This window comes from Mus caroli, unplaced genomic scaffold (assembly GCF_978045245.1).
Source record: "Mus caroli unplaced genomic scaffold, Mus_caroli_1 scaffold_1, whole genome shotgun sequence".
NCBI lineage: Eukaryota > Metazoa > Chordata > Mammalia > Rodentia > Muridae > Mus > Mus caroli.
Window position 1 is genome coordinate 38,219,567 of NW_028227256.1, and position 27,618 is coordinate 38,247,184.

Sequence of the window (27,618 nt, forward strand, 5' to 3'; positions counted from 1 at the left end):
AAAATATCTTGGAATCTAGGCCTGCCCCTGTGATTTTGCACTGGTATGCCATGTACATGTCAAATAAATATGCTCAGAAATAGGATTTTACAGTAAGGCAGGAGGGTGACGACTTAAAAATCTGTGAGACCAATCTGCATACAACATATAAAAGAGTAAAGTTTAGTGCATGACTTGAAAACCCACGCAGGGCTTTCAGGCTTCATTTACAGCACACTCATTATTTTGTAGGGCTAAAAAAAGATAAAGATTAAGCACAATTTCCCCTGATATTCTTATAATATTCAGTTTAGTCACATTAAAAGTATCTTAATAATACAAAATGCAAAATAATAACACTTTCAAAGCAGTTGTTGCAGGGATACAGATAGCATGCTTGTGGTATGCTTTCTTCCTAGTTGGCAACACAAACGACGCATATAATAAATGTCACATGAGTGCAGTCAGTAAATATCATTGGATCTAGGTCTACCTTTAAGATTTGCTATCATCACATCAATTATATGCCACACAAATTCATTCAGGCACAAGATTTTCCAATATGAAATTGAATTTGGTTTCTCTACCATATTAACTTTTTAATAATTAGCTTATTAATAATGACATATACTACTTTTAAGTATAACTTTGAAGACAAACTGAAATAATATATCATTTAAAAATAAAATTTTAAATGTAAACTTTGTGGTACTGTTTCCAGTTTGAGAGTGGCTTTTTCAAGGAAAACCTTTCATCTATTCCCAACGTCATTTACAAAATTTAGATTCGGATACACCAGTGCTCATCTTACACTTGGGCATAGATGACTGTGGTTCTGGAAAAGTTAATTTGAAAGTTTAAAAGGGGAGATGACTCAAAATACTTGGGAAAGAAAGCTGCAGAGGAGAAGAAAATGTTAAGTTATTCAACAAATTAGTATGAAGCGTCACTATGGAAACCCTTATTGTCTAAGCTCCTTAGCAGCTAACAAGGAGAGCTATGAACCCACTTACCTCCTGAGAGCCCCATCTGTCTGCTGTGAGCTTTATCACCAGCTCTGAAAGCCCATGGTCTTCAGCTATTGGCTGGCTACCCCTCTGTTTCTTGGTTCTTCACTGTGCCCATAGCTCTGAAGTCCCCAGCTCCTCTTGGATGCTCCTGGAAAACTATGCACTACTGGAAAGGTTATTGGAATTCTAGAATAGGCTTTGGCACTTTAAGTTCATTTTAGACCTTAAGGTCAGTGACTTTAACAGAGTACTAAGAAGTCAGGGCTTTCACTAGGCTGTTTCCTTCAATGCTGTTACCTATTTTAAAAGTGTTTTGTCATACACACACACACACACACACACACACAATGTCATTTATACACTTTAATTCCAATATTATGCTGCATGATGTCCTTAGCATAAAAAAAACCAAACCCAAACCAAAACCCAAACCCAAAAACAAAAGAACACAAACAAATAAACAAACAAACCTCAAGCCAACCCCAAGTTTCTTTTCTAGCAGATGAAATGCTGCAGTTTCTTTCTCAAGTACACACTCACTGACTTAATAATATAAGGACCCACTTCAGTCATGATATATGTACTTATCAGATATGTGGACTTGAGAGGAATTAAAAAATGAAGACGAGGAAGAGAGAAAATGAGCTGAAGTAAGCAGATCATAACTGAGTCAAAATGAAGGGACTCCCAGGAAGGAGCATAGATGAGGTTAGCGGAATAGCACAGGTTGCAGTTGCCTGGGAAGATCTGGCCCATGCCCGCCACCCACAAACACTGACATATCTGTAGGGTAGGAGCCTTTCTGCCTTGTTATGTCTTTCAGAAAGCTCAGTAAGTTCCCATGCAGGTAATTTAATTTATGAACACAAGAGGTTTCTTTTCTTTTCTTTTCTTTTCTTTTCTTTTCTTTTCTTTTCTCTTCTCTTCTCTTCTCTTCTCTTCTCTTCTCTTCTCTTCTCTTCTCTTTCTTCTTTCTTTCTTTCTTTCTTTCTTTCTTTCTTTCTTTCTTTCTTTCTTTCTTTCTTTCTTTCTTTCTTTTTTTAACACACAACTTGGGCAGCACAAGGGCCGAGGTTAGGAAGCTCCATTGATTCAGCCTTTGTTGAAACCACGTGGTGGACCACATCTTGGCCTGAATGTGCCCAGGGGAGGGCAAGCAATCACTCAGCAATACAGCTTGGCTTGGGGTCGGACAATCCCTCTCGAGACTGATGGATGTAAGAACTTTCAACCAGACTCCACCTTGGAAAGTTTCCATAGCTGACACAGGCTTCCTGGGAACCTACCTTCCAACAAAGGAATCTCTGAAGAACAAATCACTTCATAATCTCACGATGCCTTCTGAATGTGGGCCATTGCTTACTAAAGTACCAATGGTAAGATATGTTACTCAAGTACTTAAATCTTTCCAAAGGAGACCTAAAATTTGTATGTCTTACCTCTACAGCTGGAAAGATTCAAGTCTGCACAATTCTACTGCAGACATGCAAAATATGTTATTTATAAAGTTAGACTCCCTTTCTCTGTGTTTATAATTGTATATTTATAGGTTGCTTACAATTTGTCATTCACATTATTTGTCGTCCTCTGCTGAGGAATGGGAGTGATTTGGCAGGTGGCTGTAGAGCATTCGGATGAGCAAAGACATGAGGGAACCTTGGCCTACTGAGTGCCAAGAACAATGTTGGACAGGTGCTTGTGGCTGAGGACAAAGAAAAGCTTCTTATTTATTACAAATTGAAGATTAGCCCTAGGACATTTGCTCTTTACCCATTGTCATTGTTGATTCTCATATATACCAAATGAATTTCTTGGACTAGTCTTTCTCTGTTTCCTTTTGAAACCAAAGCGTTGGGTGAGCTACTTCAAGCAAATGTATCTTCCCTAAACTTGGAACTATATCGTATTTTCTAAGACTTCTACAATACTTTTTTTTTATCAGATGCCATGTTTTAAAAATTAACCATCACATTGTCTTACATTTATAATGAACTTTTATGTGGTAAATCATAAAATCTTTAAAATGCAATAAAATGTTCTAGTAAGGCAAGGGTCAGATTACATTTTCTAAAAAAAAATGAGAGTTTTGGAAAAGTAAAATAACTGGAGAACATCACAGTATGCAGGAAGCTACATAGGTGATTTCAGGGTATTATAGCAGGAGCCTAGAGAGGATCTCGCCTTTGTTTAGTTTCTAAAAAATCAAATAAAATCTAGACTGTAAGATTTAAAGTTAACTTGCACATTTTCCCTATATTTAAAATGTGTATTTCACTTCTTAAATAATGCATTTATTTTTGACATTTGAAATTGACATCAATGTTCTATTCAATATTTATACTCAGATTTTTAAAGTGTACTTCCTTAAATACTTTAGGACTTCAAAGTTCCTCCAAGCAAGAAGGCAGGACTTTTTTTCAACATAATTAACTTGGTTGTTCTCATGTGGCTGTGCTCGTTCAGTAACTTGCATGTTGTTCCGAGATGAGCGATGTATGCAGAGTGAGCGTTGTCTGAACACTGTCGAGCATAGAATACTGTGCATTTGTCCAATGGGCTGCAATTACAGAGGCATCTGCACTCTACAAACTTGTGCAGCCCCACTGTGAAATTATGCTGTGTTCAATAGGCCTTAAAATTTCTCATTTCTCACCTGTGGGTAAGGTGTTTGGCTTGCCAGCAGCTTCGTATCACTCACGCACACTGAGAAGGTACTCTATGCAAGCCTGTCTAGAATATCCTGGGCTGTTTCTCCCTCAGGAACTAGCCTGTTTTCTGTTATTCATGCTTACTAATTGTGCATTTTAAATCGAATACCAACTGATGCTAAATAGCTCTAAAAAGGAAAAATTCTTTTTATTTTCTTAGACTAGAAAACGTTAGTTCCTACCCAGAAATAATAAAAGGTTAAATGCCATCATTCAAGATACTTCCATTGTTTATGATGCAGATTTCAGCAGGAGATGCAGACATGAATGATGTTGAAGAAACTCTCCAAGAACATGAAACCTGGGTGTAAAATACTCAGCATCTTGTTATGGTAGCCATCAGTGCAAACATTCCTACCAGGCCAACACCTTTGGGGACATTATCATGAATAACTTTAGCTTTCCAAGTTTTTATCAATATTTTAAACTGAGCATTTATAACCAGGAGATTTTGATTGCATGCAAAGAAAATGTGACAATTGTCATAAGTACAATTTTAAACTATTTATTTAATTAATCAGCAAAGTCAGGTGTTGGGGATCTTACTTGTTAGAGCCTCCGATGTGTACAAAGCTTCAGATTCCCCCTACACATACAGTGAGTCTTCAGGTTCATGCCTGTAATCACAGCCCGGGGAAGCCGATAAGTCAGAAGATCAAGGTCACTACATAGTGAGCCCAAGGCTAGCTTCTGCTATATAGTCTTGTCTCCAAATAGATAGACTGACAGGCAGACATGTAGTCAGACAGATAGACAAACAGACAGACAGACACGTACACTGATACACAGATCCATATGAGTGATGACTATAGGATTTTAATAACAAAATAAAATAATTATTTAATTTAAAAAAAACACAATTAAATCGTTCAGTGTGTCTGGATGTAGCAAGTGATCCTGTGCCCAAATCCTTCATGCCATGCTCCCGTCTGTAACCTGCCAAGCGTACAATCTGCTCTAGGTTATGACTCAAGCCAAGGAGCATTGTGAAGACTTAAGTTCACTGACAGGAGGAGCTGTGCTCCAAAAAGGTTAAGAAGTGGAATAATAATTGTTGATTTTTCGCAATTTGTGATTACTTTCTCCATGTGGCTGTTTCTGATTCTCCGCACCTGCAAACAGGCAGCCATATGCTGCACCCAACTAGGCCACACAGCCTACACTTAGCTGCTTGTTACGATGGGTGTAAATCACTAAGAAACTCCTAGACTATAACTTATATTCAATTTATTGCTATGGACACGTTTATTGGGATAGAATTTTTACAGTCTCATAATATTCTGAGAAGCTCGCCATAAACTATTAACGAGAGAGGAACACTATTAATAATGAACATCCCAGAACACTTATTCTCGGAAAGTTTTGACCCTGAGAATGTAATCAGTTAAGGAGGACTTGAGGTAATAAACATATAGCCTTAATCTGATAAAATACCCAGAAAGAAATGTATCAACCCGATGTCATCATTGCAGAAATCCTAAGTTGCATTAAGGATTTTGTAAAGTATGAGGGCTTTTAAATATTGATACCTTCGTATTATTTTATGAAATATTTATTCTCGGCCCCATTTCATTGTGTTATGCAATTCCCGATCAGCTGCCACCATTCTAGGGAGGTTTAGGGCTTAAAAATTTGTCTTAAAGAAAAACATTTTTTTTAAATTTAGGGCCAGGTATAAAAGACTCTTAAGGCATGAACTTTTAATTGCTATTTTTTTCCAAGAGATTTTTCTTTTCAACATTGTCCACTTTAGTCAAGTGTATCACCAGTGACATACCACATGATATGCAACCTTAATAAAGTGACTTAATTAACCTGTCAGACTTTATCAACCGCATAGTCAATAGATAAATTCTATGCTAGCAGACTGTTTACCTTTTTGTCTTTCTATTTTGTTTATGCTGATCATAGCAGCCCACACTACAATAATTTTTGGAAACTGCTTCAACGACCCATCTTGAGAAATTCTACACACAGGCCTTTCTATTAGAAGATCTCAGAATATTTTATTTTATTTTATTTTATTTTATTTTATTTTATTTTATTTTATTTATTTTTACTGATGTCATTGTTTCGGAGAATAGGATTGTACCCCGAATTTGCAGGCATGAAGTGTGCAGTAGGGCTGTGTCAGCATGGGTCTGCCCACATATATGCTTCAGGACAACAATTTATAGACTTCTAACAGCTACTTTCCACAAAGCAGACAAGCTTGAACCCCATGAAATTGTCTTTGTTTGTTTCCACTGACAAATAATATAGGATTTAGGGTCTATATAAGCACTGGTCCATCTTCACGCTCCTATATGACTGAGCAAGAGAACAGAACAATCTGGCTTTCCGTGATCAAAGCAGTCTCCTGGTCACTGATATCTGGCCATGTAGAAAAAAGTCACAGCGTTTTAATTTGCAGCAAGGGCCATGAAATATCATTGGTATGTATTGAACAACAATTGTCTTTTTAAAAGTAGAATTTATAATTAGTTTTCAGAGATAAAATACATAGCATGCATCTTTTTCTTTCTCAAGATTTTGCACTTGCAATTTGTTTGCAAATCTACCATTTTCTCTCTTTTTATTTTATATTATATATTTATGTATGCCTGTGTGTGTATTAGTCAGGGGTCCCTAGAGGAACAGAACTTATGACTAACTATAAAAGGGGACTTATTGGGTTAGCACACAGGCCGTGGTATAGCTAGCTCCAAAATGGCTGTCTATCAATGGAAGGTTCAAGAATCCAGAAGTCGCTCAGCCCTTGAGACTGGTGTCTCAGCTGGTCTTCAGTGTGTGCCAGAATTCTGAAGACGTAAAGCCCTCATGTCAGTGATGGCATGGAGTTGCTAACAAGAGTGAGAACAAGCAGGCAAAGAGAGAGAGAGAGTGTCCATCTTGTATGTCCTTTCCATCGGCTGCCACCAGAAGATATGGCTCAGATTAAATGTATATCTTCCCACCTCAAAGGTCTTGATTAGAAAATTGAGCTTCCCACTTCAAATGATTTCAGTAAGAAAAAAAATTCCTTACAGGTGTATGCCCAGCCATTTGGGTTTAATTAATTGTTTCCACCCCAACTTTGGTAATGGTTATTTATTTATTTATTTATTTTTATTTTACTTACTTTATATTTTGCTCACTTTCCCTCCTCCAGGTCACCCCCTTAAACAATCCTTCCCCTCGTTCCCCCTTCTCCTCTGAGCAGGTGGGGAGGCCCCCGGGGTATCCCCTCACCCTGGTACATCGTCTCTGTGAAGCTAGGTGCTTCCTCTCCCACAGAGGTCAGATAAGGTTGTCCAGATAGAAGAACATCTCCCACATACAGGCAGTAGCTTTTGGTCTAGTTCCCGCTCCAGTTGTTCAGGACTCACATGAGGATCAAGCTGCATTTCTGCTACATATGAGCAGGCAGTCCTAGATCCAGTCCATGTATGTTCTTTGGTTGGTGATTCAGACTCTGAGAGCCCCAAGGGTCCAGTATAGTTGACTCTGTTGGTTTTCCTGTGGAGTTCCTATCCCTTTGGGACTTACTTCCTCCTATTCTTCCATAAGAGTCCCTGAGCTCAATCTATTGTTCGGCTGTGGGTGCCTGTAACTTTCTGAGTCAGCTGCTGGGTGGAGCCTCTCAGGACAACGTGCTCCTGTCTACAAGCACAACAGAATATAATTAATAGTGTCAGGGATTGATGCTTGCCTATGGAATGGGTCTCAAGTTGGGCTGGTTTATTGGTTAGTCATTCTCTCAGTCTCTGCTCCATCTCCCATCCCTGCATTTCCTGTAGACAGGATAAATTTTGGGTCAAATTTTTTTGTGAATGGATTGTCTCTATTGAGGTTCCTGCCTGGATTACAGGAGGTGGCTCTTCAGGTTCCATATTCCAACTGCTGTGAATCCCAGCTAAGGTCACCCCCATGGATTCTTGGAAGCCTCCCCTATTCCAGGTCTCTGATAGGTCCCCTTGATGCCCAAGATGGAGTGTAGTGTGGGATACAGGAAGATTTGTAAGACTAGGGCTTACATGGTATGGTTCAGTTAGTCTAACAATGGTTCTCTAGATGGTCCAACAATCCAGCATTTACTCAGTCCATAAGGCTGGGTGTCTCAGCTGGTCTTCAGTACTTGCCAGAGTCCTGAAGTAGATTCTCAGGCCAGTGAAGGAATGGACCTGCCGGTGAGGACGAGAACAAGCAAGCCAAGACAGCTACCTTCCTCCTTCCTTGTCCTTTGTATAGGCTATCAGCAGAAAGGGTGCTCTGCATTAAGGCGGGTCTTCCTAGGTAGAATGATTTAATTAAGAAAAATAAATCCCTCATAGGTATGTGCAGTGTGAAGCTGCTTGGGTTTAGTTAATTCCAGGTGTAGTCAAGTTCACAAGCAAGAATCTCTTCACAAGGGTGTAGTGTGGGTGTTTCTTTGTTTTAAGTAATAAATTTTAATTGTATGTGTGCCAATTCATGCATAGGTGTGAGATGGTCACTGGAAGATTCTCCTTAAAAGTTTCTGTAGATCGTATATGTGCCTTATTGTACATGCACCCCAAAACACTTCAAGCAAGACTGTTTCTTCTATTCTTCATAGTCAGATACTGTGATGGTTTGTATATCCTTGGACCAGGGAGTGGCACCATTTGAAGGTGTGTGGCCTTGTTGGATTAGGTGTGACCTGGTTGGAATGGGTGTGTCACTGTGGGTGTGGGTATAAGATCCCCACCCTAGTTGCCTGGAAGTCAGTCTTCCACTAGAAGCCTTTGGATGAAGACATACAACTCTCAGCTCTGCCTGCACCATGCCTGCCTGGATACTGCCATTCTCCCACCTTGAAGATAATGGACTGAACCTCTGAACCTGTAAGGCAGCCCCAATTAAATGTTGTTTTTTAGAAGACTTGCCTTGGTCATGGTGTCTGTTCACAGCAGTAAAACCCTAACTAAGACAGATACATTAAATATATTTAGTATACTTAAATAGAAACAGTCAAAATTTGATTGCTAAGCAGGGAGGGAAACTCATACTGTTCAGGGATGGGAATGTGTGCAGTCGGAATCAGATGAGGGTTGATGAGCTCTGAGCTGGCTAGGTGCAGTACTGGGAGAAGTGTGTATGTGCACAGTGTGTGCAGGTAAAGGAATTAGGGGGCCATGTGCATTATTACAGGAGGGAATGCATGCAACCCCAAATTAACGAAGAACCTAGGGTATGAACTATTCCCCAATGCATGTCTTCACGATTTAAACTTTGCATTCAGCTTGTATTTTACAGATCTGTCCTCACCTTCTAGAATATTTATGCTATATGGGTGGATTGTTTTATTTTATTTTGTTCCCAGTAGATAGATAGTAGATAGTATATATTTAATAAGCATTTGCACAAATAATATACGATTGCATACACTATCTTCTAAGTGTTCCCTAGTATGTTTGCACATAGGAAAAGCTTCATAAGTTGTGAATTTTAAAACTTATCTAATTACATATATTCTGTAATCATATAGAAAGAGCTTAACATTGAACATTTTCATCCACCACGGTTTTATTGAAGTCTACCAGCACTGCCATTGATCTGATAGAGGGCATCAGATGCCCTTGAGCTGAAAACACCTGACCTGGGGGCACAGAACTGAACTATGCGCAGCTGCAAGGACAGCAAACACTTATAACTTCTGAGCCACCTCTCTAGACCCTATGTGTTAGAATTTCAAAAATAATTCTTTGTTTATTTATCTTTTCATTCTTCTGTCCAGACCCAGCACTTGGCCTGAGATCAATATAACCCTTTGTTTTATCTAACCCTTTGTTATTTATATATGCCTTTATTGTGGTACAAGGAGTAGGGACTAGTGCCATTGTTAATGTAAGGCAGTCACTGTGCCACTGGGAGACACCCTAGCCTGACCTTTATTGATTTCTTCGTTGTATATACCTGAGTATGTATCCGTCAGTATAGAATGTGAAGCCTTGTGGATGTGGGTAGATGTGCCTCTGTAGGGGTCTAGGAAAGTCAGAGGAGGAATTTGTTATCATTGTTGTCTCTTCTTCCTCTTCCTCTTCCTCCTCCTCTTCCCCTCTCTTTGTCTCTGTCTTTCTGTGTCTCTGACTCTGTATCTCTCTGTCTGTCTCTGTCTCTGTCTCTCTGTCTCTCCCTCTCTCTCTCTCTCTTTCTCTCTCTTTCTGTCTGACTTTGAAATAGAGATTTTCATTGAACCTGGTACTAGGCTATTAGCTATCAAGCCCCGATGATCTTCCTATGTCTTCCCTCTTCAATACAGGTACTACAGACACACAGAGGTATGCTTAATTTTACTTGGGTGCTGAGTTCAAACCTCATGTCTTCATGCTTGAAAAGCAAGAGCTCTTATCAGCTGAGCCCTCTCTAGTTCACAAGCCTTATAAGTACAAATGAAGTGTTACTTAAGGAAATGTATGGAGCTTGAGGTGTGTGTGTGTGTGTGTGTGTGTGTGTGTGTGTGTGTGTGTGCTAACATTGGAAAATTCTGCTCAAAGTTTTCTACTGTGCAGATTGCCCAAGCTTGAAAAGACAGGACCACAGAGTCAGGAAAAGCAAGCAGCAAGTAATCACAAAGAAGAAATTCTAAAATGGCCTTGAAAATGAGCAGAATTCCCATAAAGAGTAGTATAAATGAAGAACAATATTAAATTATAGTTTTTCTGCAAAGTAAAAGGGACCACAAGGGACTGTTTTATTTCGGGAGCTTCAATTTAATTAGAAGATCTGTTTTCCTAGCGTGTCCAGAACTCAACCCAAAGTCTGATACAGACAAAGTCTATTGTGGCACAGTTTTACTAATTATAATAAAATAAATCTTCACTCTTGTTATTTTTCCCTTTTGCTCTATTCATATATATATGAAAAGCTCTTTAAACTGAAATATATACATACATATAAATGTATATATATGTATATATATATATAAAAGCATTGGATCTTCAAAGAGTCATGAATTGACAACCTTTAATTTGCACCATTCATCAAATCCAGGCAAAAATATCTATAGGGTCTCTCAACATAGAACCAGTAGCATTTTGTGCCTCCAGTAAGCTGAATTAAAGGAAGGATTGGTACATGATTATAATCCTGCTCCAACTGGTCTGTGTTCATCATTTCTCTACACTTTCCACTCACAGGCTGTTGAGTTTAGTGGGAAGCAGCTCCCTCTTTCCCCTCAGTGAGTTAACAATGCACCATTCCCAATATTTTGGGGAAAAATTGCAGCCCTTCACACCCACTTTAGTCTCAGCTATGACATTAATTTTCAGTTATATCTGAGACATGGTAAAAGTGTGTTTTGAGGAAGTCTGTAACTCCTTATGCTGCCTGTGGAGGAGGCAGCAGTATGTAGGGGTGGTTCTGATACTAAGGTCCTGTTCCCCAATAGGCTCATGATCTATCACTAAAGATGCCAGCAGTCAATTGCTGAGCTGAAGAAAAGAGACAGGACTTCTGGGTCCCCACAGATAGGGAGAGACAGAAGGAGACAAAGGGAGATTTTGCCATGCTTTGGAGAAAAAGTGACCAGCCATGTGAGATCGTTGTTGAAGCAACCATAGGTTGCTTCCCCAGGCAGGAGATTAGAGATGAAACTAAGTAGAGGGCAGTTTTGGGTTGCTGAAGAAGGAGAAGGTATCTGAGCAACTAAAGTTGAGGGCAGCGTTAGGGTACTGAGCTGGAAGTGAAAAGAAGGGTGTGAGACAGCCAAGGAAGGCTGAGAAGAGCCCAGGCATTGAGCCAGTAAGTCTGGTTGACAAATAAGCTTTTGTGTGTGTGTGTGTATGTATGTGTGTGTGTGTGTGTGTGTGTTTCATCTGCAGATCCAAGGCAACCTGGATAGGGCTGGCAGCATGGTCATCCCACAGCTTAAAGCAGGGTAGTAAAATCCACTCTACTTTGGCTGAAGCCTCTATATCGGGGTCACAGCATGAACCTGGCTGATACTGGTGCCTCAGAAGAAACCAGAGGGGACTATTTTATTTAGGGAGGTTCAATTTAATTAGAGGATTTGTTTTCCTCATGTGATGGTTTGTATATACTTAGGCCAGGGAGTGACACTATTCGGAGGTTTGGCATTGTTGGAGTAGGTGTGTCATTGTGGGTGTGGGCTTTAAGACCCTCATCCTAGCTGCCTGAGAGCCAATATTGTGCTAGCAGCTTTCAGATGAAGATGTAGAAATCTTAGTTTGTCCTACACCATGTCTGCCTGGATGCTGCCGTGTTCCCACCTTAAGGACGATGGACTGAACCCGCGAACCTGTAAGTCAGCTCCAATTTCATGTTGTCTTTATCAGAGTTGGGTTGGTCCTGGTGTCTGTTTATAGCAGTAAAACCCTAACTAAGACAACTGGACTGTAAGGAACTCAACTCAAGGTCAGATAACTGAATAAATGAACACAACAAGAAACTGCAGTCCAAAGCTCTTTAAACTGAAGTGTTAATAGAACTGGCAAATTATAGTAAAACCCATGGACAAGGATAAGACAGAAGAAAACATTATTTTATTTCATGGTGGTGAGAAAAAGCCCCCTGGAAAAAGGAAGCATTTGAACTAAAGATTCTGTCAATCACCTACACTGTCAGAGGAGGAGACAGAATATTGTGAATAGACCAGAAGAAGCCTTGTACAGCTCTTGAAACTGGGTAGATGAATGAAGTACATGGTCTACAATGGCAGGGAGGTTTCCAACTTGCAAACTCAACATTGAATTAGAATATTATGCATATCTTATTGGTCCCCCTCTAGACTTTCAGGTAACTTTCATGACCTCAGTCATCTGTTTTAACCACTAGAATTTGACCTCCAAGAGTTCAGGGCATGGCATGTTTCACAGCGCTTCACAGTTTGTGATGTCTGAGAGGTAGGGAAGAGCATGCTTCTGTAGTTTAAATGTTTAGGCTACTCCCTGAATAGTACTACCCTGGAATATAGGTCTATTAAAAAAGAGCAGTATTTTGTAATATAGGTGGAACGTTTTGAACCCTCTTAATGCTGTTAAAATGTTGTGCTGTTCTCATAAGGATCTGAAATCATTGCATTTTATTTTATATTAACCAGCTTTCTGTGACATCACAGGACCCTCAAATCTATAAAGAATAGTCCATGGTAGATAAACCCTCACAAATCTCTCCTGTGTAAGTTAATGGTTCCTGTATCCACCATTACTTTATACACCACCACTGCATGATAAGACATGTTTTTCCTTAGCATTCTGTGTTCAGTACCAGAGGCACTAAAAATCTGCCACAGATTTCTTTTTCTGTTTTCTTTTCTTTTCTTTTTTTCTTTTAGATTTTCCCATTTGAGCACATCACAATGGATAAAGGAGGAGCAGACAGTCTGACATGCTATTTATCTAGCTACAAAATTATCATAATTAGAGAAAGTGAGATATTTTGGTATTTAAAAGAGCTTATTAGTTCTTTGAGTAATATTTATAAACAAATATTTGCATTTAAAATATATATAATTATATGGCGCATAATCGAAGAAACCAGTTTTAGGGTTGTAAATTAATGGCTATTTATAGTTGCCGCAAATTTGATAAGGATTCTAGATATTAAAAAAGTGTGTGCTTATGCTCTGTGTCATCTTGACTCCTGAGGGGGCATGAGGGGTATTTAAGGTTTTTCACAGATGTTCCAGTGTCAATTTATGAGGAGTGTGAAGGATTGATGTCATGTGTATGAAATATATGAGAGCTACTGAGAACATGATGTCCCATGCTAACATATATACATATAAATTAAACATTAATTTATGTATTAAATAAATATATATTAAATAGTATGAATTTATATATATTAAATAATATATATTACTATTTATAATTTTGAACTTCACAGTTAGATATGCTGTCCATTTTAAGATATTTTGTGTGTTGTAGTGTTTCTGTTGCATTTTTGGTGTACACATATCCACTCCTGGGCAACATTTGATGAAAGGCTGTGTGTTCTCTGTTATATGTTCCCTTTCCTTCTCGGAGTCCTATGGGCTGTGTGTTTTGGATCTCCTTGTCTATTCTTTGCTGCTGTTATGGCTATGATAACTTTGCAGTAGACCTTAAAGAGAATGCTGATATTTGCTTTTGTCTTATTCATTTTTTCCTTGACTGTTTTAATCCTTGTACTTCCATATAAATTTTAGAACTGATTGATATGTGCAGAATATTCTCCCTGGAATTGTATTTGTATTGAGTGGGATCTTTATATCAAACTTTAATCAACACCCATTCTCATGAGTAGAGGTGACATTAAGCTTTGTTTACATGTTCTTTGTTAAGGAGTAGAACTCATGGATTTCTGTACTGACTTTTTAAAAAAAAATTCATTGTTTTGTATTTCAACCATTTTCTGCATATATTAAAAACTTTTGTATCTCCTGAATATTTTTATTGAGTATATTTTTAATTTTTATTTATTTGTCTCTCACATATTATGTCCTGATTGCAGTTTCCCCTCTCTCCCCTCTCCCAAAGTCTCTTCCCCTACTTCCCCTTTCCCCTGGATCTACTCCCCACTTTTTAACCTCCCATCAAAAAAAAAGCAGAACTTGCATGAACACCAACCAAATATGGTATAACAAGCTACAATACGACCAGGCACATATTCTCACATCAAGGCTGGACAAGGCAACCCAGTAGATGGTAAAGGGTCCCAAAGACGGATCAAAGAGTTGGCGACATTCCTATCTCACTGTTTACAATCAGACAAGAGCACTGAGTTACAGATCAATAACGTATATAACGTATATGCACGGGTCTGCCCCGTGCATATACGTTATTGATCTGTAACTCAGTGCTCTTGTCTGATTGTAAACTTTGAGTCCTGAAAGTTGATTGTGTTCTTCCAATTAAAAATTGGAGGACAGATCTAAACAGAGAATTTTCAACAGAGAAATCTTAGATGATTGAGAAATCCTCAAGGAAATGTTCAACACCCTTAGCCATCAGAGAAATGGATATCAAAAGAATTTTGAGATTCCACATTAAACCTGTCAGAATGGCTAAGAGCACAATCCTGGTGACAGCTCATGCTGGTGAAGATGTGGCACAAGGGGAATGCTCCTCCATTGCTGGTTGGAGTGCAAACTTACACAGCCACTTTGGGAATCAGTACAGTAGTTTCTCAGAAGATTGGGAACTGACCTATCTGAACACTCAGTCTTACCACCTCTCGGCATATCTAAAAGACATTCTATCCTTCCACAAGGATATTTGCCCATAGCAGCTTTATTCTTAATAGTCAGAAACTGCAAACAAACTAGTCCATCAACTGAAGGATGGATTTTTACAAAGTGGTACATTCATATAATGTAGTACTACTTAGCTGTTAAAAAAAATGACACCATGAAATTTGCTTATGTTTGGTTTAATATACTCCTACTTTCCTGTCTTTAAGTAGAATCTTAACTTACTCATGTTTACATCTTTCTTATTTCCTAACATATGCGTTTCATATTTTGAAATTTCAACAACTGCTTTGTGGCATTTTTTGCCCATTTTGGTAAGTTGTTCTTTCAGTTTCCTGTTGTCCAAAGGGCTTTGAAAATTTTCACGAGAAATGCTATTGATTCACTGTGTTGTTTCGTAGAGTTATATTCTTTCCAAATGTTCTTACTTTTCTAACTGTGTTTGTGGTATTGATTTCAAGTTAATTCTGTTGCCATCCTAGAGCATAGGCTGCATTATTCCCATTACTTGAAGTGGTTTAAGGTGTGTTTTACATCAAGCATATTGCACACCTCAATCTAGACAGAGGCTGAATCCTCTTGTTGGTGCATGAAGTTCCTAGAGGTGTCACATGATGAAGTATGACAGCCCTGCTCAGGTTGACTAGATCCTTGATTTATTGGACCTGACAGTCATTATTAAGGGATTTATCTTGGATTCTTTATCAGTAACTGTAAATTTGTCAATTTTCTTGATATATTATTCGGTATTTTTTTCTTCATTGGTAGTGCTGGCAATGCAGACAAGCATTTTGTTGATATTTGTCATTTCTAGCTCTTGAGAGTGATGCTATCTATAGGCTGGACTTTAACGCCTGATCGTTCCTCAGCTTCTGTAAATTGTTAGATTATAGGCACACTCCACTCTGTCAGGTTCTTTCTGTCTGTATTCTTTTTCTTCTTTTTTCCCTTTTCTTCCCTTTCTTCATTTCTTCCTTTCTAGCTTCATTCCTTCCATCCTTTTCTCCTTCCTCTCTCTCTCTCCTTTCTACCTTTCTTTCTATCTATCTTTCTTTCTTTCTTTCTTTCTTTCTTTCTTTCTTTCTTTCTTTCTTTCTTTCTTTCTTTCTTTCTTCCTTCCTTCCTTCCTTCCTTCCTTCTCTCTCTCCTTCTCTCTCTCTCTCTCTCTCTCTCTCTCTCTCTCTCTCTCTCTCTCTCTCTCTCTCTCTCTCTCTCTTTCTTTCCTTGTCATGCATTCTGATGTTCTTGCATTATGTGGTTTTGAAGTTTGGGATCCTGCTAACAGGGGTCCTTTTGTTTTTAGCTTATTCCCTCTCATTTGTCTGTTAAATTAAGAAAGACACTTCAGCTCTATTTTGATTTTGTTATCATGTGTACCTGTCTCCACCTCTCACCATTAACCTCCCTTTCTTTACATCTATTGGTCATGATATCCCTGGATCCCCTTTAATGGACATCCTCTGCACTTTAGTTGGTGTTTTTAAACCACGCACATTCATAGTGGTAATTAGTCCAGATGGACTGACAGCCAGTATGTGCAGCAGCTTTCTTTTCTCCTTATTCTTTGTTTTCCATCAGTATATGTTGTTATGTTTTCTACTCTTTTTCTGCCTTTGCCATGTTATAGAGCATTTTACTTCTCTGCTCTGATATTGTAGATTATACCTCTCTTTGAACAATTCACTGATTTCTTGAGTCTTTGTAATATACATTCAAAGCTGCTCCAGCAATGGGTCCATCAGAAATACCTTGTGCTTTTACTTTTAGCACTTTATTTTGATTTTATGTTTCCATCCCCTCGGAGACATTACCAATGAGTTCTTGCATATGATCCACTTTCTCTTTTAGTCTCGATAACATTTTAAACTTATTGGAGTTCCTGGTCTCATCATCTCAATTTCCACATGAGGGTCTGGTTCCGACATTTTCTTTACTGCCTTAGATGGTGGTATTATCTCACCATTTTCACACTTTGTAGTAACTGTTGTTGCTGCTGAAAGATCGAGATGATGTATAAAGCAGAAGCAAGGGAAGGGGCAAATCTTCAGTGAAATCACATGTTCATCAGGCTGAGAGTTGGGTTAACTGTGGGAAACTAAATGTCATATTTTATTATTAATGGAACTTCACTGTCTTAGTGTTTCTATTGCTGTCAAGAGACACCATGACCACAGCAACTCATAAAGGAAAACGGTCCATTGGGGCTGGCTTACAGCCTCGGAGGTTTAGTTCATTCTCATCACGATGGAAAAACATTTCATCATATAGGCAGACATAGTGCTGAAGAAGGAGCTGAGAATTCTACATGTGGAACTGCAGGCAGCAGAAGGAGACTGTAAACCACACTGAGCCTGGGTTTAAGCTTCCACAGTGAAGTCCAACAAGCCTTACATCTTAGTATCCCCACTCCTTATAAACTAAGCACCCAAGCACTTAAGTCTATGGGAGCCAGTCTTATTCAACCCCCCACAATTGTATTATGAATCCAAGAACACAGTATTCTTTAATAAAAAAGTCCATTGTATAAAGATATGTACTTTAATTGAAACACAGACTTTAAGCATTTTCATCAATATAATCATATTTAGTTGTGCTACTTAATGATTAATTATAGCATGTCTTTAAAAAAATGTATAGACTAAAATTGGGTCCAAAGTTACCTATTGATAGCAAATGCAAAATGTTATGTGAACTTGAAAATATCCTAAAATGTATAATTTTATAATATATCATTGAATATTAAGTAGTTAAAACAACAAATTAAGATTTACACTCAAATCCAAAATTCGCATTGTATTCTTAATATGAGTAAAAATGGCCATTGTAATAAAATTCCATTTGTGTGATTATACGAATCAAAGCCAATGAAATGCTTAATGATATATCTTGATTGAGCTTTCTGTAGAGGTGTTTGTAACAGTTGGGATGTGGAAAATATTAAGGAGAACAATGAAAAGACAGTATGGGAAAATAATGTATTTATTGTTCTTTTTTCTTTATATTCTTGTTTGTGTCCTGACCCAAAGTAAGGCTTCACACCAGGCATTTTTACACACATCTCAGGACCTCTGTTTTTTCGAAAAGTAGGAAAGTAGGAAGTAGTTTTGAAAGTAGGTTTGTTAAATGACAGGTTTAAGTTTCCTCTGATGTCTACCAGGGTCTCGTGTACTATAATGGCATTGCTGCTACATTTGGGGTCTGAAAATATATTAGTATCTCAAATTTTAGCTCAAAGCAAGAAGTGGATTAGAAAAGCAATTGAAACCCTGAGATTCCACCTCACACCAGTCAGAATGGCTAAGATCAAAAATTCAGGTGACAGCAGATGCTGGCGAGGATGTGGAGAAAGAGGAACACTCCTCCATTGTTGGTGGGATTGCAAGCTTGTACAACCACTCTGGAAATCAGTCTGGCGGTTCCTCAGAAAATTGGACATAGTACTACCGGAGGATCCAGCAATACCTCTCCTGGGCATATATCCAGAAGATGTCCCAACCGGTAAAAAGGACACATGCTCCACTATGTTCATAGCAGCCCTATTTATAATAGCCAGAAGCTGGAAAGAACCCAGATGTCCCTCAACAGAGGAATGGATACAGAAATTATGGTACATTTACACAATGGAGTACTACTCAGCTATTAAAAAGAATGAATTTATGAAATTCCTAGCCAAATGGATGGACCTGGAGGGCATCATCTTGAGTGAAGTAACACAATCACAAAAGAACTCACACAATATGTATTCACTGATAAGTGGATATTAGCCCAAAACTTAGGATACCCAAGATATAAGATACAATTTGCTAAACGCATGAAACTCAAGAAGAATGAAGACCAAAGTGTGGACACTGTGCACCTTCTTAGAATTGGGAACAAAACACCCAGGGAAGGAGTTACAGAGACAAAGTTCGTAGCTGTGATGAAAGGATGGACCATTTAGAGACTACCGTATCCAGGGATCCATCCCATAATCAGCTTCTAAATGCTGACACCATTGCATACACTAGCAAGATTTTGCTGAAAGGACCCAAATATAGCCGTCTCTTGTGAGACGATGCCGGGGCCTAGCAAACACAGGAGTGGATGTTCACAGTCAGCTATTGGATGTATCACAGGGCTCCCAATGGAGAAGCTAGAGAAAGTACCCAAGGAGCTAAAGGGATCTGCAACCCTATTGTTGGAACAACATGATGTACTAACCAGAACCCCGGAGCTCTTGTCTCTAGCTGCATATGTATCGAAAGATAGCCTAATCGGCCATCAATGGAAAGAGAGGCCCATTGGACTTGCAAACTTTATATGCCCCAATATAGAGGAATGCCAGGGCCAAAAGAATGGGAATGGGTGGGTAGGGAAGTGGGGGGCGCTATGGGGGACTTTTGGGATAGCATTGGAAATGTAATTGAGGAAAATATGTAATAAAAATATTAAAAATAAAAAAAAGAGGCAAATGGAAAAAAAAAGAAAGAAGTCATTCTTTTCATGTCAATAATAAAGTTTTTACATGTCTTAATAACATTAGGTATAATTTTACTTTATGTCTACCAAATATTACCATTTTTCTTTCCTTCAGCATGCCTATGAGAAGTGGATGTACTCTGCCAGAGATATACCTCACTAGAACACCTGCCTGTCAGGGTTTCCTTAGCAACCATTAAATGACCGTAACTATCATCCGTTAGACAATAGCTGTGTAAGACACTTAATGCTCCTAACGACTCTATGATATATTGCTCTTTGTCTTCTCCATCTTACTGTGTGGCAGTACATAAATAAGCTAATTAAACTTCCCCTAAGTGTTCTTGTAAACTGCAGAGCCAGTCCTCAAATTGGTTCTGGAGACCATACTTCATAGTTTTTTGGTTGATGTCTGTGACCTAAATATACTTGAGTCCTAATGTATATCCTGAAATGGTAAGCTGGTGGATTCAGATAGCTATATGTAATGACATGGGGAAGAGATTCACTAAATGGAGTCTAATCATAATGGTGAGCATGATTTGAAATTGGATAGAACATACACTATAAATGAGGACTCTCTTGCTAAGTCATTACTTTATGGATAGTTATATAAATGCTTAAGTGTACATTGCAGACATTTGCTTTCTTTGCAGACATTTGTATATATATATATATATATATATATATATACACACACACACACATCGGTATATATATATATATATATATATATATATATATATATATATATATATATATGTATATATAGGTGGTCAAAGTTTTAACTTTTCAAGAAGTCCCTGGTTAGCATTACCTACAGGCCACCCAGTAAAACATCCTAGTTCTTACCACTGAAGGACTCGTGGGATCAGCAACATTAACTCACAAAGCTAACATTTGCTATGCATGCTTGGTACTATCAGGCCCCAGCAACCTCACAAGGGTGGGAGGAGAGAGAGAAATTGTCTCCATGAAGTTTACCTCTGCCTTCTACACATGTATTATGGTGAACATGTGTTCTGCCCACACTGTATACTGAAATACATAGACAACATTATATTAATCAACTTTAATAATCTGTTATCATCCTCATTGTCATCATCATCAATCATCATCATTATTGCCTTGGGCACTCTACATAGTTTAACAGATATTTCTTCTACCAAAATGGTCACTTGCTCTCAGTGGATCTTGTGGACACCTGCATGTAGCACAGGACAAGGTCCTACTCACGCTCATGAATCCAATATTCTTAGAACCTTCAAGTTCATTCTCTATCATTCATCAATATCCTAATGTAAAACTGTATGCCTAAAACTCCTTATTCAAATTTCCTTGACACTCAAGGCTCCTCTTTATTCGCATCCCTGATGATCATATTTACTCTCTAATCCCAATGAGGTTCATGATGAGAAAAACTTTACCCCTAAGAGACTGTGATTTTTATCCAGTAAATTCTGTCTGAGCAGCTAGGACAGACTAAGGCTTCTGAGATGATAACAACCTCAAAGAAGATGGGGTGGCTCTGAAGCAACATGAGACTGTGTTTCCTACTAAGTGTTGGTCATTTCTCTCCATGGTACTTAGCTCTTTTTGCCATGGTATATATGGATTTCAGCAGAAACTATAATAGTGGAGACCTGTTGTGGAATACAAAAATAAATCTAGATTTATTTACACCGAGTTAGCAATGATTTCTTTCTGAAAGGGAACTTTTTTTTAGCAATGAATAAACTAATAACACATTTAATGAAATATGCAATAGCTCATAGAAAATATTATTACTATAGTATAAAATGCTATATATATACACACACACATATATATGTATATATATATAAAATGTGTTATTTGAGTCAAAGGATTATTGTTTAGCAGCTTTGAAGCTGAAGATGTCTTCTTTCTTCTCTGTAGATTCCCCATGTTTAAATTTAGAGCCTTGTTAATAGATCTCACGGATAGTGTTCAGTATTGATTTAGCATATTCTTATCTGTGAGAAAGTACAGCTGTGTGAGGATACACCACAATCTAAAATGAGCCCGCTGGCAAAGGAATCTGAGCATGAGTGGAAAGGAAGAACAGGAACTGTCAAGGCACTCCAGTGCTGGTGGCTTCCCCTGGTGGCTTAGGCTATTTTGATGTGAGAGAGTGGTCTGCTCTAGAGGTCCCACTGAATTTGTTGATGGGTTCCTTCGGGAAATCTCCAGAAACAAGAACATGCATATCAACTGCAATGTTTTACATTTTGAAAGAAAAACATGATCCTTTTCCTGCCTGTGACAATTGTGATTTTTTCCCCAGAGATTTGTAGCTTTGAGTATGAATTCTTGGGAAGTCACACATCTCATACTGCTCAAATTTTGGCCCTCTTCCATCCACATCAATAGGGTTCACATATTAGTATTATTTTACATTTCAAATAGAAGTGGTTGAATAGAAAATATACCAAGATAAAAGATATTATAAATCATCAGTGAGTGCTTCATTTAACAAGAAAGCTAGTGCAAGATGAAAGTGAGGTGGTATTCTCTCTCTCTCTCTCTCTCTCTCTCTCTCTCTCTCTGTGTGTGTGTGTGTGCGTGTGTCCTCTTTCCTTTCTGGGAACACTCTTTAATAAATAAAACAGATGTTCCTTCCTGTGTATAAAATGGTTTCATTCTATATACTTCAAACCATCTCTAGTATCATCAAAAATGCTTAATATACTAAAAATGCTGCCTGGTTGGTATTAACTTCTACTTGCAACACAGCAAGAATGTATCTCCACCTGTTTCTTGCACATACAAATTCTTTTGAAGTTTCCACTGTGTGTTTGGTTGGACACAGACACAGAGAGGCAGCTTTCTAAGCATCCTATCTGTGCTTACTGTCATCTCTGAAGGCGTTCTAACCCTTATCCCCTTCATCTGACTGAAGTTCCTAGAGTACTCTTGTCAGACTCCCACCTGATCCTTCCTGCTCCAGCAGTGACTCTGTGGTTTGGGCAGTGCTATGCTCCAAAATGTGGAGCATGGAGAAGGAGCATGTAAACACCAAAGGGGAGGTGAGAGGAGGGATTGCAAAGCAGGAACTGAGAGACTAGAAGAGCAGTACAGTTTTGCATAGAGTTTTTCTAAATTATTTCGATGGTTCTGGTCTACAAACAGTTCATGGAATAAAAGTATTTGCTGTCAACCACAAAAAGCAGAAAATACAAATAGACTTTAAAAAGGCAAAGGATCATTAAAAAGTTTTTATCCCCCCGCCCCCTTTTTCATATTGATAAAAGGGAGAAAGTTCCATGAGATTCTAAGAGTAGCTAAAGGGGATGACAATGTGAATACTCCATATTATATTCATTGATGCACTTATTATTTTAAATATAAACATAAGCCATAGCTAAAGGCAATAGAAACTGTACCTGGTTGTTTAGTGGGTTAAATAGCCTGCTTTAAATAAAACATCTTTCAGCACTCCATGATTGGAAACAAAAGATTAAAGGGAATCCGTTCGTGGCCTTGCGATTTTTCAAAAGACTCACCATGTCCTATGTTTTTATAAAGTGCATTCATTTAGGGAAATTACAAAAGATTTCTGAACAGAAACTCTATCAAAACATGGAGAGACATGTGCCACAGAACACAAAACGATCAAGCTGAACTCAGCACTGGCTAGAAGAAGAGTCGCGCGATCTCATTAATAATGAGAAGATGCAAAGCTATGATCACACGGAATTTTTGCTAGCCTGAAATGAGAGAATTAATCGATGACAACCTTCATTCTTACATCTCTAAAGAGCACTTTAAAGCAAGCCCTTATTCTTTTTCCTTTTAAACACCAATGGGGAAGTCATGTGTGCATTCTCCTACACAGCGATGTACTCGGCAGCTTTCCCTTAAAAATTGGGGTACTGACTTTTTAAGGATTTATTTCTGAATACCATTAAAGGAAAAAAAAACAACCAAACAAGGTCTGCTGACTGACCACACTTTTATCACTAGATAGAATTGAATAGTGCACCAACTCTTCTTTCTCTCCATGGGCATTTATGGTCCCTGATGATAAAACTATAGCAGCTCATGCTTTAAGTGGTTCTCAGTGCCAGACGCTGTTATATGAGCTAAGAATAGGCTAGAACACTTAATGTCGTGTCAACCATTTTTAGGTTGCTGCTGTAAACCTCATTTTTCTGAGAATCACTGTACAATATACTGTAGCTCAGTATATTGGTCATGTTTGAATGAGTAGAAAAATCTAAGTCCGTATGGCCCCTGGATACCAAGATCTGAGGCTGGAGAAATCACAGAGATCAACAGAAGGTAAGTATTCAATTGAATAATTCAGTAGGGAGGTAATTATTAATTATTAATGTTAAATAACAATTTGAATAGTTTGGTAAGGATGTTGCCATGTGCTGCCCCTCAACTCTCTATGGTTCTATCTTAATAATAGTTTCTAATGAAATTAAATGACTAGAGATGATCTTTATTTCATTCCTTCTAACTTCTGAATTATCTATAACACTTCTACATTATACTTTGTAGTAAGTAAGAGCAATGAAAACCCACTGAAGTTGAAAGGATTTCATTTTCTACCTACTTCCTTAGAAGCATTTCAAAATACCCAATGGATTTTTTTCTTACTTGAGATAAATTGGCCTAAAATGTTTTGCAGAGTGGCTAAGGCCAATACAAAGGAAAATCTTTATTTTGGCTGCAAGACTTTCCCTTTTCTTAACTTATAAACAAGTAGGTAGTTCCTAACTCATTGATAATTAAATGGCTAACAGATTGTGACCCCACAGGAAATTCAGGACATTAGCATTTCTGGAAAGTATGGATAAACACTGGTATTTAATGGTGTCACGTGCATGTGAGGACTATAGATACCTGACTGTTTCCATAATTGGATAGATATTTAGCATGATATTTCTATAATTTTCTACTGGTTTCCCTTAGAGGACATGAAAAATTAGGGTCTATGCCATACTTGTTAGACATTATTAAAAGCATCAGAAATAAAAAAAAATCTACAAAGACAAAAAATTCCCTGACTTTCACTCAGACTTTAGCAGACCAGAGTCTGCTAGGCCATCGTGAATATTTTGGTGAGAAATGGCCTCAGCATTTCCTTGTAAGTTGGTAAAAGCTGTTATGAGAGTTGTTCTGTTTTGCTTTTAGTACTTATGATAAAAGGAAATATAAAATAACAGGATTAACTTCCTTTTCAGGAGGATGTTTAACCCTGCCTGGCTCTCCTCATAACTCCATTAAAATCAGTTTCACAGAGACAATCATGCATGACCCACCTGGAATGAATATAAAAAATGCCAGTGGCAGTCATATTCAGTTCTTTCTTTTTAAAAATTTTTCTCTGATTTTGGATAAGTCACGTTGGTTTACTAGGAAGGAAGGGAGGAAGAAAGGAAGGGAGGGAGGGAAAACAGAAAGAGTAAAGAAGAGGAGAAGAACGAGGAGGAGGAGGAGGAAGAAAAGGAAGAGCAGGAAGAAGAGAAAAAGTCTGATGCTTATGAGTCATGTGAGGACAGATTGCATGTTTATGATATTGAGGATGTTCAGTCTTCATCAGCTTAGGGAAATTTGATCCATGGCTTTTGAAAATGGGCATTTTCTGGATTGTAATTTTTTTCAGCCGAGAGAGGTTGAGACTAAAAATAGATGTCTAAATTTGAGTTGAGTTGATGTTCCAGAGTGTCTTCCACTGACCATTTGCACACTAAGCTTTCAATAAACATGTTTCTTTTCTTTTCTTTTCTTTTCTTTTCTTTTCTTTTCTTTTCTTTTCTTTTCTTTTCTTTTCTTTTCTTTTCTTTTCTTTTCTTTTCTTTTCTCTTCTCTTCTCTCCTCTCCTCTCCTCTCCTCTCCTCTCCTCTCCTCTCCTCTCCTCTCCTCTCCTCTCCTCTCCTCTCCTCTCCTCTCCTCTCCTCTCCTCTCCTCTCCTCTCCTCTCCTCTCCTCTCCTCTCCTCTCCTCTCCTCTCCTCTCCTCTCCTCTCCTTTCCTTTCCTTTCCTTTCCTTTTTTAAAAATTCTGTCATTGCTGTGGACTGGAACTCAGACTTCTACCATAAAACCACACTCAGGCCTGTGACAATGTGTGGGGGGTATATTTTAAAATGTTTTTATTTGATGTGATACTATCTCTGTGTTAAAATAGTCATGGTGGAAATATGGTCCTGGGTTGTATAGAAAATGAGGCTGAACAATCCTGGAGAAACAAGCCAGTGAGCAGTGGTCTCCTATAGGCCTCTGTTTTAGTTCCTGCCTTGAGCTTCTGTCTTGTTTGCCTTGATGATAGATACATGAGAGCAAAATACACTGGTCCAGATTGCATACTGCAAATCAATCAAGTACTACCCACAATTTGATTTTGCTTAGTGTTTATCACAGAAACAGAAAATCAAGCAAATACAACCCCCCCATAGAGTCCATGTTTGAAAAGGAGCAAGAAGAAAACAGGCTCTTACTTTGTTTCTTTCTTACAGGAAAAGCATCAAAAATCTTTCTATAGCTGTGATGTTATCCATAGTTGTGATGGTTTGAGAATACTTGGCCCATTAAGAGGTGTGGCCTTGTTGTAGTAGGTGTGGCTTTGTTGGAGGAAGTATGTCATATGGGGGGTGGGCTTTAAGAGTCTCATCCTAGCTTCCTTGAAGACAATCTACTCCTATTTGCTCTCAGACCAAGATGTAGAACTCTCAGCTCCTCCTGCACCATGCCTTCCTGGATGCTTCCATGCTCCCACCTTGATGATAATGGACTGAACCCCTGAACCTGTAAGCCAGCCCCAATTAAATGTCATCTTTACAAATGTTGTCTTGGTCATTATGTCTCTTCACAGCTGTAAAACCCTAACAAAAGACAATAGTATTATGAGGGTTTTGTTTGTTTGTTTGTTTGTTTGTTTTTTTTACCAAGAGAGAAAGGTTATGTTATGTTCCTTTTCTAAAAACTTTTATGTCTGTGGTGCCTATTCCAGTTTTGCTCTTTCAATTGTTAATGTATTAGACTATATATAATAGTTTTGGAGCAGTGTGCCAGCCTTGCACATTTGGACCACAATGCACTTGATCCTTCTCTATATATTTTTGATGAATTAACACATTTGATTTGCTTTAATTTTGTTGGGGAATTTTTGGATCTCTGTTGTTGAGATATTAAAGTATATGATTTTCTGTTGGTGCATATTTTTATGATGTTGGCCACTTAGACTGAATTAAAGGAATTTTTAGGCTTCTACTGACTAAAAGGTATCACAATTTTTACCAGTTCCTTAAACACTGTATGGAATTTGATAGGGAATGAGCAGCCTTTATTTTCATGGTTTTTTAACGTTCATTTCTTGACCCACTCACTTCACTGAAGTCAATCTGTTCGTAGTTGTTCTTTCTCAGTGTCTGAATCTTGGTGTCATATTTTCCCAGAAACTTGCAATTTTTCTGGACGTTATAAAATTTGTAAGCACAGAGATTTTAATAATATTTTAAATTACTTCCCTCATGGGCTCAGTGATGAATACATTTCTTTTATTTCTGATAATACCAAGGTTTCCTCTCTTTGATTTCTTAGTTTGGGCAGACATTTATCATCTTTATTTGTTTAATATCTGTATTTTAAATGCCAGCTTTTGATTTTATTACCTCTATAGCTTTCTTATATTTAATTCCATTTATGTGTTTTTTAATTGCTATTATTTAATTTAACTTAATCAGCATTTTTAGTTTTCTCTAGTTAGGATCTAGATCATTAATATTAATTTTTTATTGTTTCTAAAGTACCCATTAAAGCCCTTACTTTTCTATATAAAATATATTTTTAATTTATCCCCCAAAATTGCTAAAATATTTTTAATTGAAGTAGATTTACTGAGTTTATCTTAAAATGTGACCAAAGTATTCCAAATATTTTAGATATATCAACAATCTTTATGTCATAGATTTATAGTTTAATCCCAGTTTGATCTTAGGATGTAAGTTGTAGGTCTCTGTTATTTTGCACCATTTCATTTATGCTTTGAGACTCAGCGTGTGGTCTATCTTGAATGTTCCACAGAAGACTGAGACGAGAGTGAATCCTATTCCTTCAATGGAGTACTGTACAAATGTCAATGCTGCTACGTTGATTGATGGTACTGTTTAGGTCAACACTTGCTATTACTGATTATATGCCTACTTGAACTGTCAATTACTGGAGAAAAGGTGACGAAGTCTTCATTCAATAATGGATTTGTCTGTTTATCCCCTGGCTTCATTATTGTTTACCTCACATA